The sequence below is a fragment of the Dermacentor andersoni genome, chromosome 6 (assembly GCF_023375885.2).
Source record: "Dermacentor andersoni chromosome 6, qqDerAnde1_hic_scaffold, whole genome shotgun sequence".
Taxonomy (NCBI): domain Eukaryota; kingdom Metazoa; phylum Arthropoda; class Arachnida; order Ixodida; family Ixodidae; genus Dermacentor; species Dermacentor andersoni.
Window position 1 is genome coordinate 178,241,366 of NC_092819.1, and position 15,158 is coordinate 178,256,523.

General features: G+C 45.8%; 1 protein-coding gene and 1 pseudogene across 1 annotated transcript in view; both read left to right on the top strand.

Moving 5' to 3' along the window:
- Positions 1–15,158, top strand: part of LOC126523919 (uncharacterized) — a 359,924-nt gene that overhangs the window by 1,215 nt on the left and 343,551 nt on the right. The gene's annotated exons all lie outside the window — the stretch shown is intronic.
- On the top strand, positions 305–7,484 carry LOC129382811 (uncharacterized; annotated as a pseudogene).

The following is a 15,158-nucleotide window of genomic DNA, read 5'->3' on the forward strand; positions in this document are numbered from 1 at the left end:
ATCTTACCAACCAAATTACACGTCTTCCTCAGACACTATCGGGTCGCATCCTCCTTGCCTGTTCACACCTCCAGCCTCTCAAACGGAAGAGCATGTACGTACGCCACAAGAATGGCGCTATGCCTTGCACGTGCACCCTCTTCCCCAGAACATGACACACACATACCATGATGGCAGACGCCTGGCTCGGGTGGAGGGCCTGGCTCGCCATTATGACTCCAAACCAGGTGCTTTCTACGTGGATGCCTCCGGACCACACCATAAGGGATGGTTTATGGCCATGGTGGTCCATGAAGGGAAAACAGTTAACGGCCTTAGCTTTCACGCTAGTGACATAACATATGCGGAGGGAGTCACCATTGCGTTGGCTGCATCTGATTCTCGCTCTCAAACTATCATTACCGACTTGTGAGGGGCCTGTCGGAACTACAAACACGGTCAGATTCCATTCCTGGCCTATGGTATCCTTCAATCTAGCTTCCAAACCGGGGATCCGCACCTCCAATACGTCGTTTGGGCTCCTGCTCACATGGGATTAGAGGGAAATGAGGCAGTGGATGCTGCCGCCCACGCGCTTTCTCACCGGGCTCCTTTCTTCTCTGACCCCGCCGATCAGGACTACAACCCCAACCCAATCTACTCATTTACAAAAATTACAGCCTATTATAAATCCGGCCACAAACTATATCCCCACCCACGTAGAGGCCTCTAAAAGGAGGCGGGACGCCTCCTGCTTCCCCTCTTTACCAACACTATGCTGTGCCCGGTGGCTGTCAAATATTTCGATCCGGCCTTTACCAGAGCTTGCCCGCACTGTGCGGAGAAGTCCTCGGACCTCTACCACATGGTGTCGGCTTGCCCATCCAACCCTGCTTCCCCCCCATTACCCAACCCTACCCGGGAGGCTGCTCTGCTTGGCTGCTCAGGCCTATGGGCCCAAAAGGCCCTAGGTGAGTGCTCTCTGGCGGTTGCTACCGCCACTGGGGTCCCGTACTCGGGACTCCACCTAGTGTTTGTTAGGGGCGGCCCCTTCAGGGTCATCTTGAGCATACCTCCTTGTACTTTTTGTACAACGCTAAAAGTTTTTCGCTACCAACCCATTGGTGTGTCCGTGAAAATAATTTTCTTGAATGTCTGCCCATTTGCTCCCCAATAAGACCGTGGTCCACTGTTGCTGCACCCAGTCATTTTATGCCTGTTGTAGCTAGAGAAACCAACCTACACCACAGATGCCACCTGTGGCGGACAGTGCTTTGCTACCACTTGCCACCAAGTGGACGAAAAAAAAAAAAATGGGTGACGAACCACCACAACAGCTTGATCCGTTCGCATACAAACTTCGCCTGTGTGTCACTGGCGGAGCTTGGGAAAACCAGCGGGCCAAATTATTTTGTTGCTCTAGACCTTGCAGGTCGAGCAATAAGCAGTGTATTTAAACGCATTTTTCTCCACAGAGACGCTGTCATTTGTGCGGCACTAAGCCCTTATTCCCAACCCAAGTCTCTCCTGCCCGAATGCCATGCATGTTCTTCTGCAGAGATTCGACTCTGCAGCCGGAGTCAAAGCGATCCTGTGTCAAACAGTCCAGGCCTACTTCGCCGTGAAGCAAATTATGCACTCCACACGGACGCAAATTACAGCGGCACACAATCACAGTCTCACTGTTAGTTGGCTTACACTGTACACCACAAGGTGTCTTAACCTGCCACCTCCCAGCTTCAAAGGAAGAAACTAGAGGATGGACAACTTTACCTGGGCGCTGCTGCAGCTCCTTGACTGCACCTTGCCTTTTGCATGACGTGCTATAAAATACTTGACGTGACCCCATAAGCAATGCTTCCGCAAACTGTGACCGACAATTGGGAAAAGGGCACCCCTCAATGATCTCCGGTATTGGCATCACTGGGCTGGCATTGAAAACATAGAAGCAGATGATGGAAATAAACAGTTGACCGTAGCATTTGGCCTCCACTGTCAGCTTCCTGTATGCATGTCCAAATTTTCTTGTGCTATGTTTTCCAGTCAGAATGATAGGCCAACTAGCTGAACAGTCAGTCCTCTGGAAAGAATTTTGAGGCGGTAGCATATTTGCAACATTACAGGTGGCCGGCCAAACAGGCCATTGAATTTTTGATAGATTTCGTGAACACGTGAGCTCACTAGAGGGTGCGCCTTGCAGCCACATGTCTAGTGTATGTGTCAGCGCATTCCAGGCAGGCTTTCATATAGCCAAATAGACAAAGAAGTGTGAGCCTTCTCATTTACTGTTGAAAAAGTCCGACAGTACCTGTATGGCATTTCTTTCCCTGTTTATATGGTTCATAAACCACTACTGGGATTGCAGAGTGCTGACAAGCTCTTTCCAGTGCAAGCATTGCCAGTCAGATGGTTCTACTTACAAGCTTATGTACAAGCCTCACCTATACTGCTAATGCCCTCAGTAGATTACTACTGCCAGCAAAACCTGCTAGCAGGTGGGGAAGCTTTAGTGCTTAATCGTATCCTGGACTGTTGTCACCAGCTGTTGTGGAACAGGCTACAAAAAAAATTATTCACTCAAGTCATGTAGTTCTAGCAGTCCTGCAAGGGGAGTGTTGTATCTGTGCAACGTTTATCAAGCCCGTCTCTTGTCACTGTGTGCCGTGTATCTGATGCACGCGGTCACTGTTCACATGTGCTATTGTATTGCTAGCCAATCGCATGCCTCGGCTGCACCCACGCTCCCTTTATAAGGTGAAGCCACTGAATCGTTGCTGTCTGTTATGTTCGTGTTGCTGTCCGAATAAATGCTTGACTTCACGGCGTCTCTGGCCAACATGGCGACGAGGATGGGATCGTTCGGGCAGAGGCAATGACCAAGCCTGAGGAAATGGCAATGACGCCACGGCAAGCGAGGACATCAGTGATGACCACCACCCTGGGATCTTTGGCCGAGTTCTGCCCAGACTCTGGAAATATCGAAGTCTACCTGGAAAGGTTCGGCCTGTATGGAACCACCAATGAAATAGATGCAAGTAAGAAGTTGCAAGTCTTCTTAACAATCCTGGGTGAAAAGGCTTATGTGACTCTGTTTAGCCTGCTGCTGCCGAAGAAACCAACAGAAGTCAAGTACGAAGAAGCTACAGAAGCTCCCCGAAAGCACTATGTTCCAAAACGGTCAGTGGTTACCGAACGGTATCACTTTTACCAGCGAAAGCAAGAGCCGGACGAAAGCCTAAGACAGTTCATCGCCGAGCTGAAAAAACTGGCTGCGACATGCTCGTTTGGAAGCTTTTTGGAAGAAGCACTCTGGGATCGACTCATTGCTGGAATCGGGACGGATTCGATTCGATGCCGTCTTCTTACCCTGTCAGATGACAAAGTCACCTGGGAGCGAGTATGCAAAATTGCCACCGCCTTGGAAACAGGCCCAGAAAGACGCCCGAGAAATGCTACCGCAGGGGTCAACCACCAGTCCTGCCGACGTTTACTGGCATCGGGAGCCCACCACACAAGGCAGGCGACACGCGACGAAGACCGCTAGCAACGAGCAGCGTGCCCCCCAAAACGGTCCAAGGAAGCAACGTGGGAAAGGCATTGTTTGCGCCTGTCATAGATGCTGTGGACTGCACGCGCCAGTGAGTTGTCCTTTTCTCAAAAGTACCTGCTTCAAATGCTCGAAGCCAGGGCATGTAGCAAAAATGTGCAAAACAAAGGTTGTGCGCAAAGTTGAGGAGACCTTGCCGTCAACAGACTTGCTTACTGTTAGTACGACTAACCAAGTTCATAGCTCTCCGCCTATTGTGCTTAAAGTAAAAGTAAACGGCAAGGAGATTCCAATGGAACTAGACATGGGAGCAGCTGTGACCATAATGTCTGATAGAGACTGATGAAAATTTTCCAAACTACCCATGTTCCACAGACGACGTGCGTCTAGGAGTGTATAATGGCACTGCACTCAAAGTGAAAGGCATAGCAGATGTCAATGTATCTTATCAGAACTGAAGCTGCAATCTGCCTCTGATAGTTGCAAAGCAAGAAAATGAAGCCCGCATGCCGACGCTTTTAGGTCGCGATTGGATGACTACAGTAAAAGTTGACCTGCAGAGTGCTGTTCAGCAGTTGCAACGTGACATGGATAACGTACAGGAGGGCAGGCAGATGGTAGCAGCGAAAGCTGAAAAGAAGTTGAAACAGTTGTACGGTGATGTGTTTGAGCCAGGCTATGGTTTTATCAAAGGTTTCACTGGTAGTATCCGAATGAAAACTGATGTGCATCCAACTTTTTGTAAGGCGAGACCAGTACCATATGCTTTGCGCGAACAAGTGGAGAATGAATTGCGTGACCTTGAGAAAGCTGGTGTGGTGTACAGAGTCGGGCATAGTGATTGGGCTACACCGCTAGTTATCATGCCAAAGAAAACAGGAAAGGAAATTAGGATATGTGGGGATTACAGAGTCACGTTCAATTGAGATATTGAACTTAACCACTATCCACTGCCTCTGCCAGAGGACATATTCGTGTCACTGGTTAGAGGGACCGTGTTTGCCTTACTGGATTTGTCGAAGGCTTACCTACAGCTTGAGCTGTATGAGGAGGCACAGCAACTGCTCACGGTGAATACACACATGGGACTTTTCAGGTTCCGGCGATTGCCGTACAGAGTGGCAAGCGCACCCGCAATGTTTCAGGCCGTGATGGACCAGGTCTTACGAAACATCCCTGGGACAGCCTGTTACCTGGACGATGTGTTAATAGCAGGTCAAAACCTGACAGAGTGCTATCACTGTTCCCAGCAAGTGCTACAAGCGCTCAGTAAGCACGGCATTCGTGTAAATGCAGGGCAATGCAAATTTTCCGAAGAAAATGTTTGTTACTTGGGGCATGAGCTAGACAATCATGGCGTACACCCAGCAGCGGAAAAAGTAAAGGCGATTCGAGACGCGCCAAAACCAAGTAATGTGACTCAGCTAAAGGCATTTTTGGACCTAGTAAACTACTATGCCAAATTTTTGCCTGACCTAGCAAATGTGCTAGAACCTCTCCACCAACTGTTGCGCAAGGGCAGCACATGGAAATGGTCGAGCCAGTGGGACGCATGTTTCAGTCGCTGTAAGAATTTGATCAGTGAAGACACGGTCTTGGAACTGTATGATGTAACAAAGGAAATACAGCTGACATGTGGCGCTTCTGCTTACGGCTTAGGCGCAGTGCTGTCGCACGTGATTGAGGGCATAGAGTGACCGATCGCGTTTTCATTGCGGATGATGACACCTGCTGAGCGTAACTACGCGCAAGTGGAAGAAGAAGCTCTTGCAGTTGTTTTTGGAGTGAAGAAATTTCATAAATATCTGTACGAACGTACTTTCAGTATAATCACTGGTCGCCAGTCGCTCACAGTCATATTTGAGGCAAAGCACCACACAAATGCAGTAGCTGCAGCTCGTGTGCACTGCTGGGGAATTTTTCTTGCAAACTGCAGCTTTCGTATTTTGCACAGACCAGGAACAAAGATAGCCAATGCAGATGGATTATCACGCCTTCCACTGCCGGAATCCGGTGACGAGGCAGAAGAAATCTTTTATTTTTCTCCTGTCAATAAACTCCCCATAACTGCAAAAGATATCGAGCGTGAAACTGAAAGATCCAGTTCTCAGTGCTGTTCGTGAAATGGTATGGCATGGATGGCCGCGTGCTGTGGACGCTCATTATCAGCCTTTCTTCGAACGACAGAAAGCTGAGCTAGTTGGTGAGGATTCATTATGCAAAATAGAAGTGAGGTGTGCAGACAGGACACAAGAGTAGAGAAGTGGACAACACGAACGCCGACTTTCAACTGAAGGGAGCACTGAGGCGAAAAAGAAAGAAGACACAAAACTAATCTGCGCATGCTCAGGAATGGTAACACCACGTGTCAATCGGGTACACGTGCCGGCCTACGTGAGAGATAACTGTTAAGGCACTTAATCTCTTCCTTATGCAAAGTAATCGAAGGCTGACTCACGCACGCACTTCCACCATTATAGATATGCCATGCCTCTACCATAAGACGCGTATCTTCATTCTTATGCCTGTACAATATCGCGCATTCATCTAACTCTGGCGTGCAGTTACAATCTCGGCAATGTAGCGAGAGATTAGAAGGCGATCCACCGGTTATCGACCTTTTATGTTCCATTAGCCTCTGATTGATACACCGTCCCGTTTGCCCTACGTAGAACTGGCCACAGCTAAGGGGAATTTTATAAACCACACCCATACGACAGTCAGTATAACAGTTGTTCTTATTGTGCTTCACTGGACAAATATCTGTTCGTTTTTTGCCTTTTACCCGCTCATTTTTATTCTGTTCGGCAGCGCATATCTTACCTAGCTTATTGGGAGCAGTGAAAGCAACATTAACATCATATCTACTAGCAACAAGCAGGTTATCCTAGTGTAGTGGTGGCCACTGTGGCTGAGCGCCTAAAGAAGTCGGTTTCGAGAGGGACGGACGTGATTACAGATAGCAGTAATAGCAAAAAAAGAGTAGTGGCTATTCCGTATATTCATTCAGTGTCGCACAGGCTTAAAAAAGTTGCTAGTAGATATGATGTTAATGTTGCTTCTGTTGCTCGCTGTTGAAGCAATTGCTGGAAGACCAGAGGAATAAAAGTTCTAGGTCACTGCAGCACAGAATCGATAATTTTCTGTTTGCTTATAGAACAACGCCGCATACATTCACTGGCCAAAAACCAGCTGAACTCTTCGTGAGGAGGAAGTTGTGCAAAAGGCTGTTGTTATTGAAACCAGGTCTGCAGGATGCAATAAATACCAAATCTGAGAGGAATGTACGCATTGCAAACAAGAGGAGTTCACTCAGAGTATTTTCTGTTGGGGATAGAGTGTTTGTGCTTTCAGTACATGGGGAACAGGTGAAATGGCGTCCAGGCAAGATTGTGGATGTGAAATCGGCAATGACATACCTTGTGGTTGTGGATGGACAGACGCGGTTTGTGCACGCGGACCATTTGCGACATTGTTGTGTAAAGCCTGGTAGTGTTGTGAAAGAAAATGATGTACCTTTGCCACATGCAAGTGAACTGCTTGAAAGTGAAAGTTTCCTTGCACCCGCCTCAAACTGGCCCGTGTTGGATCGGAGTGATGGTTGCCCACTCTCACGTGGAGCCCAAAGTGCATCAACGTCAGAACAGAATGATGCCAGTTCACCTGTGCTACCCAGGCGCAGCGCTCGTGATAAGCGGAAGCCGGATCGTCTGACGTATGACAAATTCTGATCTTGTTGGAGGGGAAGTGTTGTATCTGTGCAACGTTTATCATGCGTATTGTCTCTTGTCGCTGTGCGCAGCGTATCTGATACACGCGGTCACTGTTCACATGTGCTATTGTATCGCTAGCCAATCGCATGCCTCGGCTGCACCCATGCTCCCTTTATAAGGCGAAGCTACTGAATCGTTGCTGTCTGTTATGTTCCTGTTGCTGTCCGAATAAATGCTTGACTTCATGGCGTCTCTGGCCAACATGGAGGGACTTCAAGTGGGACCAGAAATAAATGCATTCACAGCAAGAGTGAGCTCACTCTTCGTGTAGGTTGCTTGCTGTGGGGTTCCCGAATCCTCTGCTAGCCAAAGTCCTGACTCTACTTGATGTTGGACATCCTGGCTTTGAGAAAAGCAAGACAATTACTAAATGTCACGTCTGGTAGCTGGCAAATAATGGTTACATCGCTTAGATCGTAGAGAGTTGTACTACCTGTGAAGCTTACCAGCATACATGAAATCAGATCAAATCATGTTTATTTTCCAAAGAACATTTGGAAGGAGGCCCGAACAAAAAGTGGAAGCTAGTCCAATTGACGAGGGTTCGAGCGGAACGAAGGTGCACCTCAACGCATTCAGTGTACGCCCTGGCCGTTACCGCAGAGGTCAAAGCTTGATGTTGATTTTAGGGGCCTGTTCATGGGACATATATTCCTTGTTATTGTTAACGCCTATTCAAAAGGGTTTCAAGTTTGTCCAGTGGCATCAACGTCAGGGGATGCTTTTATCTTAGCGTTTTGAATAGCATTTGCTCAGCATGAACTGTCGGATCTCACCATCTTCAATAATAGATGTGCCTTTGCAAGTGAGCAATACTTGGAATTCCTTTCATGAAAGTTAATACATCGCATGCTCGTACTGCACTGTCATCCAGCTTCAAATGATGGTATAGACTGTCAAGAACACAATCAGAAACAGGATCCTTCCTGACCCAGATTTAAAGGTTCTTATTTCAGTACAAAACCACACCATATGAGGTCACAGGCAGAGGACCAGGGGAAATGTTCATGGAAAGCATATTTAAGACATCTTTGGATGTTCTATCCACAAGTCAGTGCTGCTGAAACAGCTCTAACCAGAAGCTACAGGGTGACTGAGGGTGCCATTCATCTTCACTGCTGAATGGAAAAGAACTTTTGTCAAGTGGGTACCGGCATGTGTCATCACAGGCTGTCCATCAGCTCAAGTCTGGCATAGGCCACCTATGTCCTCCAATATGGGCGAGCCACTGGACCACTGGACTTCCTACTGCACAAAACGTAGACAAGCATCTGTGAACTGTCCAACACACTCAACTGGCTGTGCCTGCAAACTAGTGGCACAGAAGTGACTGCAGTGAATGGGTCATGCAACTCCAAGCAGCAGCCAAAAACTCGAACCTCTCTGATTTTTAGAAAAACTTTTTGTGCGCAAAACAAACAGGGACAAAGAAAAGGAGCAACACAAGGAGGAGCGCTTACATACGAGAGAAATTGTGGAAGCTCACTGGATTGCAAAACTACAGGAAAAATGCATCAATCATCCCTCTGTTTCATTGTTAAAGAGAATTTGCTTCTATCATATCTTTAACGCATTTTCATCTTAAGTGCTTGTTTTATGCGCTTTGCTGTTTTTATCTTGACTGTTGTTATATGTGCTATTAGCATGTTTGGTTGACTGGATCGTGCAGATCAGTGGGTATTTAAGCAGGTGGTTCTTCGAAAATAAAACCACTTGTTAGAAGAAAAAAAAAGCGCTTGTCCTTGTGTTGCTCTTTTCTTTGTCCCCGTTTGTTTTGTGCACAAAAAGTTTTTCTAAAAATGAATCTGTTCGAACTAGGCCAACTCGCAGTTATGCTCTCTGATTTCTTTTTAAGTATTGTGGGCATGAACACTAGGTCCAAAAAAATGCATTCCCAATATGGGCAAAGATCTACAATGCAGTTTTTTTGTCTGCTTGAGTGCCATTGAATTCTGTCTTTAAGACAGAAATGATATACACCATGTTACAATTGGCCAGTGGGGGTAGTGACCTTGTAGCCTCTCCTACACCACTCTGATGAATCGCTTCGTGAAGCTAACATGCATCCCCTTGGACAGACCTGCGGTGACAGCAGGTGAGACATGTTTGCCTGATTGAGTGTTGCTGGTTGGTTCACTGTCGCTGTCACTGACGATGGGAGCAAGTAACTCCTAGAAAAGGGTGTTCTACGGCATTTTCTCGCAGACTCCGGCAACCGCCACCGTCGTTTGACAGGTGCTCCAGCTAATTGTTGCATCATCCCAGGACCAGTTTGACTTGAGTGTAACAATCATTATCTGCGAATGTCCCCACTTTTCGGTGTGTTCAGTAAACAAAGGTGCGGGAGTGAGTATATGACCCTCACCCTCAACGCGGGTTCATTGACGCCTTTGAACGCTCCGGTTGAACGAAGGTGGGACGGCAAATTACCCTGGCCTAGGGATTTCATTTAATTTCATTTATTGAAGCCTTAAAGGCCCGGAGGCATTACATAAGGCGGGGGCGAAGAAAGTGTGAGGAACTCATCACGCAAGAGAGGGAAAAAGAGGAAGAAAAGATAGACGCAGAATGGAAAAGGACACAACGCTCGGGAAGGAACCGAGCAAGCGGCACTATCATCAAAATCACTGTGTAAAAAAAAAAAAGAAAAAAAGACTACTATATACAACAAAATACATACTACATAAATACTACTAAATACATACAATGCATGAGAATGAATCACTAACAATTACTTAAGAGGGGTCAAGTAGCAAACACATTTTAAACAAAACAGTCTAGGTGAGGTGGATTGTTAGTTTCTCATGGAAAGTCGTGTGGTCAGCAGTAGAAACAATACAGTCGGAAAGAGTGTTCCACAGCGCTGTTGAATTTGGAAAAAAAGAATCCTTCATCGAAGACATGCGGCACTGAATGTGCGCGATTGGACAGCTGTGGTTGAGGCGGGGAGAGATTCTAGGCGGGGGTTGTAGTGGAGGGTTTCTGGCTATTGGGTGATAGTAGAAAGAGTGAAGCATGCAGAGACGCGAGATGATACGACGTGATTGAAGACTGGGAAGATCGAGTGTGCGTTTTAGTTCAGTTATGCTGGTTTTACTTCAGTAGTTTGACATGATAAAGCGTGTAGCACGATTCTGAATGGTTTCCAATTCGTAGATGAGATATGCTTGTGAGGGCTGCTTGTGAGATGATGCGTATTCCAGTTTCGGCCGAACGTATGTCTGATATGCAAGTTTTTTAATAGCGGTCGATGCAGCTTCAGATTGCGACGTAAAAAACCAAGTGTGCACGAGGCGTTTGCGCATATTGTTTCAATGTGAGTAACCCATGATAATGACGATGTAAAGTGAACACGTAGATACTAATAGCAGTCTGTTCATGGTATTTTAGTTGAGCTTATGTGGTACGCGTAATTTGTGATGCTGCGCTTATGGGAAAAGGGCATACATTGGCACTTATTAAGGTTAAGAGGCATGAACCATTTCTCACTTTATGACACGATAGCGTCTGTCCTTTTGTAGGTCAGTGGAATCACCAGGTTTATGGATGGCGTTGTATATGACGCAGTCACCAGCAAAAAGTCGAATTCTGGTTTTTGTGTTACATGGCAGGTCATTGATATAGATTAAAAATAACGGGGGATAAGCCTGCTCCCTGGGGGACACCGGATGTAACATCAGAAAGGTGTGAGTCGCGAGAGTTAGCGGATGTGTATTGTACGCGACCTTTTAAGAAATGTTCGATCCAAGTAATCAGTGATGGGGGGATTCCAAGAGTAGAAAATTTGGCAAGTAGGTGATTGTGGGGGACGCGGTCGAAGGCCTTCAAAATGTTTAAGAAGATGGTGTCAATTTGTAGGTGATCATCCATGTGTTGCAAGATTTCATCGGTGAATTCAGAGAGCTGAGTTTCCCAGGATAATAGTTTTCTAAAACCATCCTGGTATGAATAGAAGTTAATTGATTCAAGGTAGTTCATTAGATTGGTTGCTATGGTATGTTCCAGCAGTTTAGACGGGATACTGGTTGGAGAAATTGGACCATAGTTACATGCTTTTGTTCGATCACCAGATTTATGGACGGGGATGACCTGAGCTTTTTTCTAATCGTGGGGAACTTCTGCTGTACTGATTGATTCATGGAAAAGTAAGCTTAGTATTGCGCTTGACAGGGAACTGGTGTTTTTAAGTAATTTGCTGCTGATTTGATCACAACCAGCCGAGGAGGATAATTTTAGAGCCTGTATTAGCCCAGCTATTCCATCAGCGTTAATCTGGATATCGGGCATTGTGGTCAGCGAGTGGTATGGTAATTTGTTAGAACTGAAGTTTATAGCAGGGGAAAATACTGATGTGAAGAAGTTGTTAAGGGCTGTAGCACATTTTTCAGTTTCAGTTAGTACATTCTCGTCGTTTGATAGCTGGAGCTGAGTTTGGCGTTTAGGCGGGGAGATAATCTAAAAGAATTTGAGGGTTAGACTGAGGGATTGATAAGAGGTCAGTTGAAAAAAATTTGTTTTTGGAAGCTTTCAATTCCTCAATCTTATTGACACTTAGTTCGTACCTGTCCCAAGCTCTGCGGTTATTAGTTAACTTTGCTGTCCGATAATAGAGTTTTTTCTTATTAAGTAGACGTTTTAGGTGTTGCGTAACCCACTGGTTATTTTTGTTGGTATATATAAGGATGGTAGGGATATATATCTTTTTAAAGTTTAGCATAGTGTTTTTATATAATTCCCAATTGTTGTTGACCGAGCGAGCAGAGTATGACTCGAAAATCTTCGTAGAAAAGTGCAAGTTCGTGGTTAAATGCATTGAAGTTAGCTTTCTTGTAATCAGTGATTAATTTTTGCATGGGGGCTTTTTTTTATTGGCAATGAAATGCTGATATGAAGTACGCTGTGGTCGCTAAAGCCAGGGAACAAACTCACATTTTTTATGTTTTCCGGGCTAGATGTTAACAAGAGATCCAGGGTGTTGTCGCCCGTAGTTGGGCATGTTATTGTTTGGTGGAGGTTAAAGTCGAGTTAATTCAAGAAACTGTTTGGGTTCACTATAGGGTGTTTTGTTGGGTACTGAAAGTAGTGGCCAATTGATGCTGGGATGATTAAAGTCTCTATAAAGGCAGATAGGTGCAGCGGCCATATCTTTTTTTATTTGTTCTAAAGAAAGGCATAAGAAATCGCAAAATGAGGGGTTACTATCTGGTGGACGGCAATACCTGTGTCACATGGGCACATTTCGAAGGTTTTTCAATCAACGGCCTTCGAAATGCCACAACTCTACCGACTCAAAGGAGTTGTCGTGCTGCTACACGGCACTTTTGAAAGGCCGTTAAGTGGTTCAGGCGTGTCTCGCAAAATTGTGTGGCGCTGCGGATCTTTATTATCGTTTTCATGTTGCGAAAAGTTAAACAACATTAAAACCACTTAAAAGAACTATAATTTCTTTTATGTTTGTTTATACATAAAAAAATGCACATGGAGTAGAGGGAGAGTGTGCGAGACAACATGGAGGAAGAAATGAACACAAGCACGTCGCTGTTGTTGAGAGTATGTGCAGTTTCACATATCAAGTGGCAAAAATACTTCATTGAAGAGTTAATAACACTCATATATAGTATTTTTAGAGCATTTTGGTTTGATTTGTTCTTTATAACCGTGAGTACAAGTGCATTGTGAAAGAGAGGGAATGTTCGCGCTGTTTCCACTTCCGTTGCTCAAAGGCCGCCGAGATTTCGATAGAGTTGTAGGGTGCTCCGTTGACTCGATAGACTGTTGACTCGGCGGCCTTCGAAACCGCGCGTGTAGCAGCTCGAACTTGACCTTTGAGTCAACTAACTATCGGTTGGAAGCCCTTCCAAATGTCCATGTGACACGTGCATAACAGATTCCAAACACTATTTTGCCAATTGTACTGTGCAGGCTTACCCATGTTAGTTCGATGTTGTCGTCATGATTTATCAGTGATGATGGTAAGCTGTCTTTAATGGCAATTAGTACACCTCCCCCTCGCCAGAGGAGATTTAAACAGGCCTTTTTGGCTCCTCAGTGTGCTTGAATTCAGTCATGCTAGACTGATGAGAGGTAATGTTCTCCACTCTACATCTAGATATTGTAAATAAACCCAGTACTCCTTGTTCTCTATGACAACACATTCCTCTCTTCAACAATGTCTTTAGCGTGGATGAGTCGGACGATGGCATGGGCCAGCTACCCCTTTTGATGTGCCCGACACAAACTCTAATAGCGAAATAATTTTAAAAAATCAAGCTTAATTCAGAAAAAACAAAAAAATTGTCTTATTATTGTGCTTTACTATGCACTATTCCTTACAGCCCCCAACTTTTTTTCTTTAGTGTATTGAAAGGGACAGAAAATGCAAACAATAAGTCAACATGAACTGTTAAAATACCATTCTAGAAGCTACGCTTGGCCTGTACCAAGAAAATACTTGGTTTATTAGAAAATCGCATGTGCAGAGTCCGAAGTTCTCACTCAATTCAAATTGCGCACCTACGTGCAAGAAGTTGTCGTTGCAGACACCATTACTGCCCTTTGCTGCCGTTGGTCAGTAAAATGGCGGCCAGCAGCTGGCACTACGTCTTCTTTCTTTTGAAGTGAAGCTTTCTTTGCCTCTTGCTTCGACGTTTCCACTGCTGCTGCTGCCTCGCACACTGCGTCGGAGGTTGTGGGGGGAGGGTGCTTGACAGCTCGCTACATTGGTGTGGGAGACAAGATAGGCGATGTCAACCATGTTTCTGCAGAGGGGAGCCACAATGACCTGTGGACGTCGTAATTAGCCGTGACCCCCCCCCGCTAGAGCATTGCAGGAGCTGCGGCCGTGCTCACACTCAACAGCAACTACAGTCCAGGGAGGAGGTAGGAAGAATGTTGGAGAGGGAGTAGACAGAGAGGAAGAGGCAGGGAATGGGTACAACCGGATCTCGCACCGACGCAGTCGGGAAGCGGGTGATTACTCTTACCCTTCTGTGCTTCAGGCAGTTCACCTGACATAGCACGGAAGAAAGAAAACGCGTTGTTGAAAAGCATTAGCGTTTGGGCTTTCTTTAGCAAAGGAATGAATGAATCAATGGCATGTCTCTCTGTTCTGTGCCCAGAAAACTCGAATTGAGCATTGCAAAACCCTTAATAATTATCACCAACATGGATGTCTTTTATGGCTTAGTCATCATCAATGTTGGCTTGCTAAGGTACATAGAAACCAATGAGCATGATGATTCACAATGTCTGTGGCTTGAGTTTCCTGATGAGTCACTGGGTACAGTTGCAAAGACCGGGGCAAAACCTGACATGGTGCACCAGCCGGCAATAGACCCCAGTGGGTGCCTGCAGACAAGCGCAATGTAATTGTAGTCGCGTACAAGCATGATAACGCTACTTGCAAGAGGGTCAGCTCTTCTCTCGTACAAGTAATGACCATGCACGAATCACAAGGTGGTACGTATGTACAGGTTGTCTACGATAAGAGGCAACGTTTGTGGCTTGTGTATCTAAATAGAAATGGTCACTTCACATTTAAGCATTGTAGTCATACCATGGATCGAACTCTGCGTGATGAGATGGTCCAGTTACATAAGCGGAAATTAAGAACTTGTCTTGATCACACGATTGACAGACAGGCTGCAATAAGCCGCAAGAAATGGAGACGTCTCAATATGTCCTTAAATATTCAAAGTTTACATGCCATTGCCCCAGACATGGATGTGGATTGCTCTACGCATCTCTCTATGCGTACATTGATGCATCTCTCTATGTGTTCTATGGGGACAAACACAAGTTGTGCAGGCAAGGTAACATTTCACATCATGACTGTTGAATGCTGTCAACATTGCCGCTAA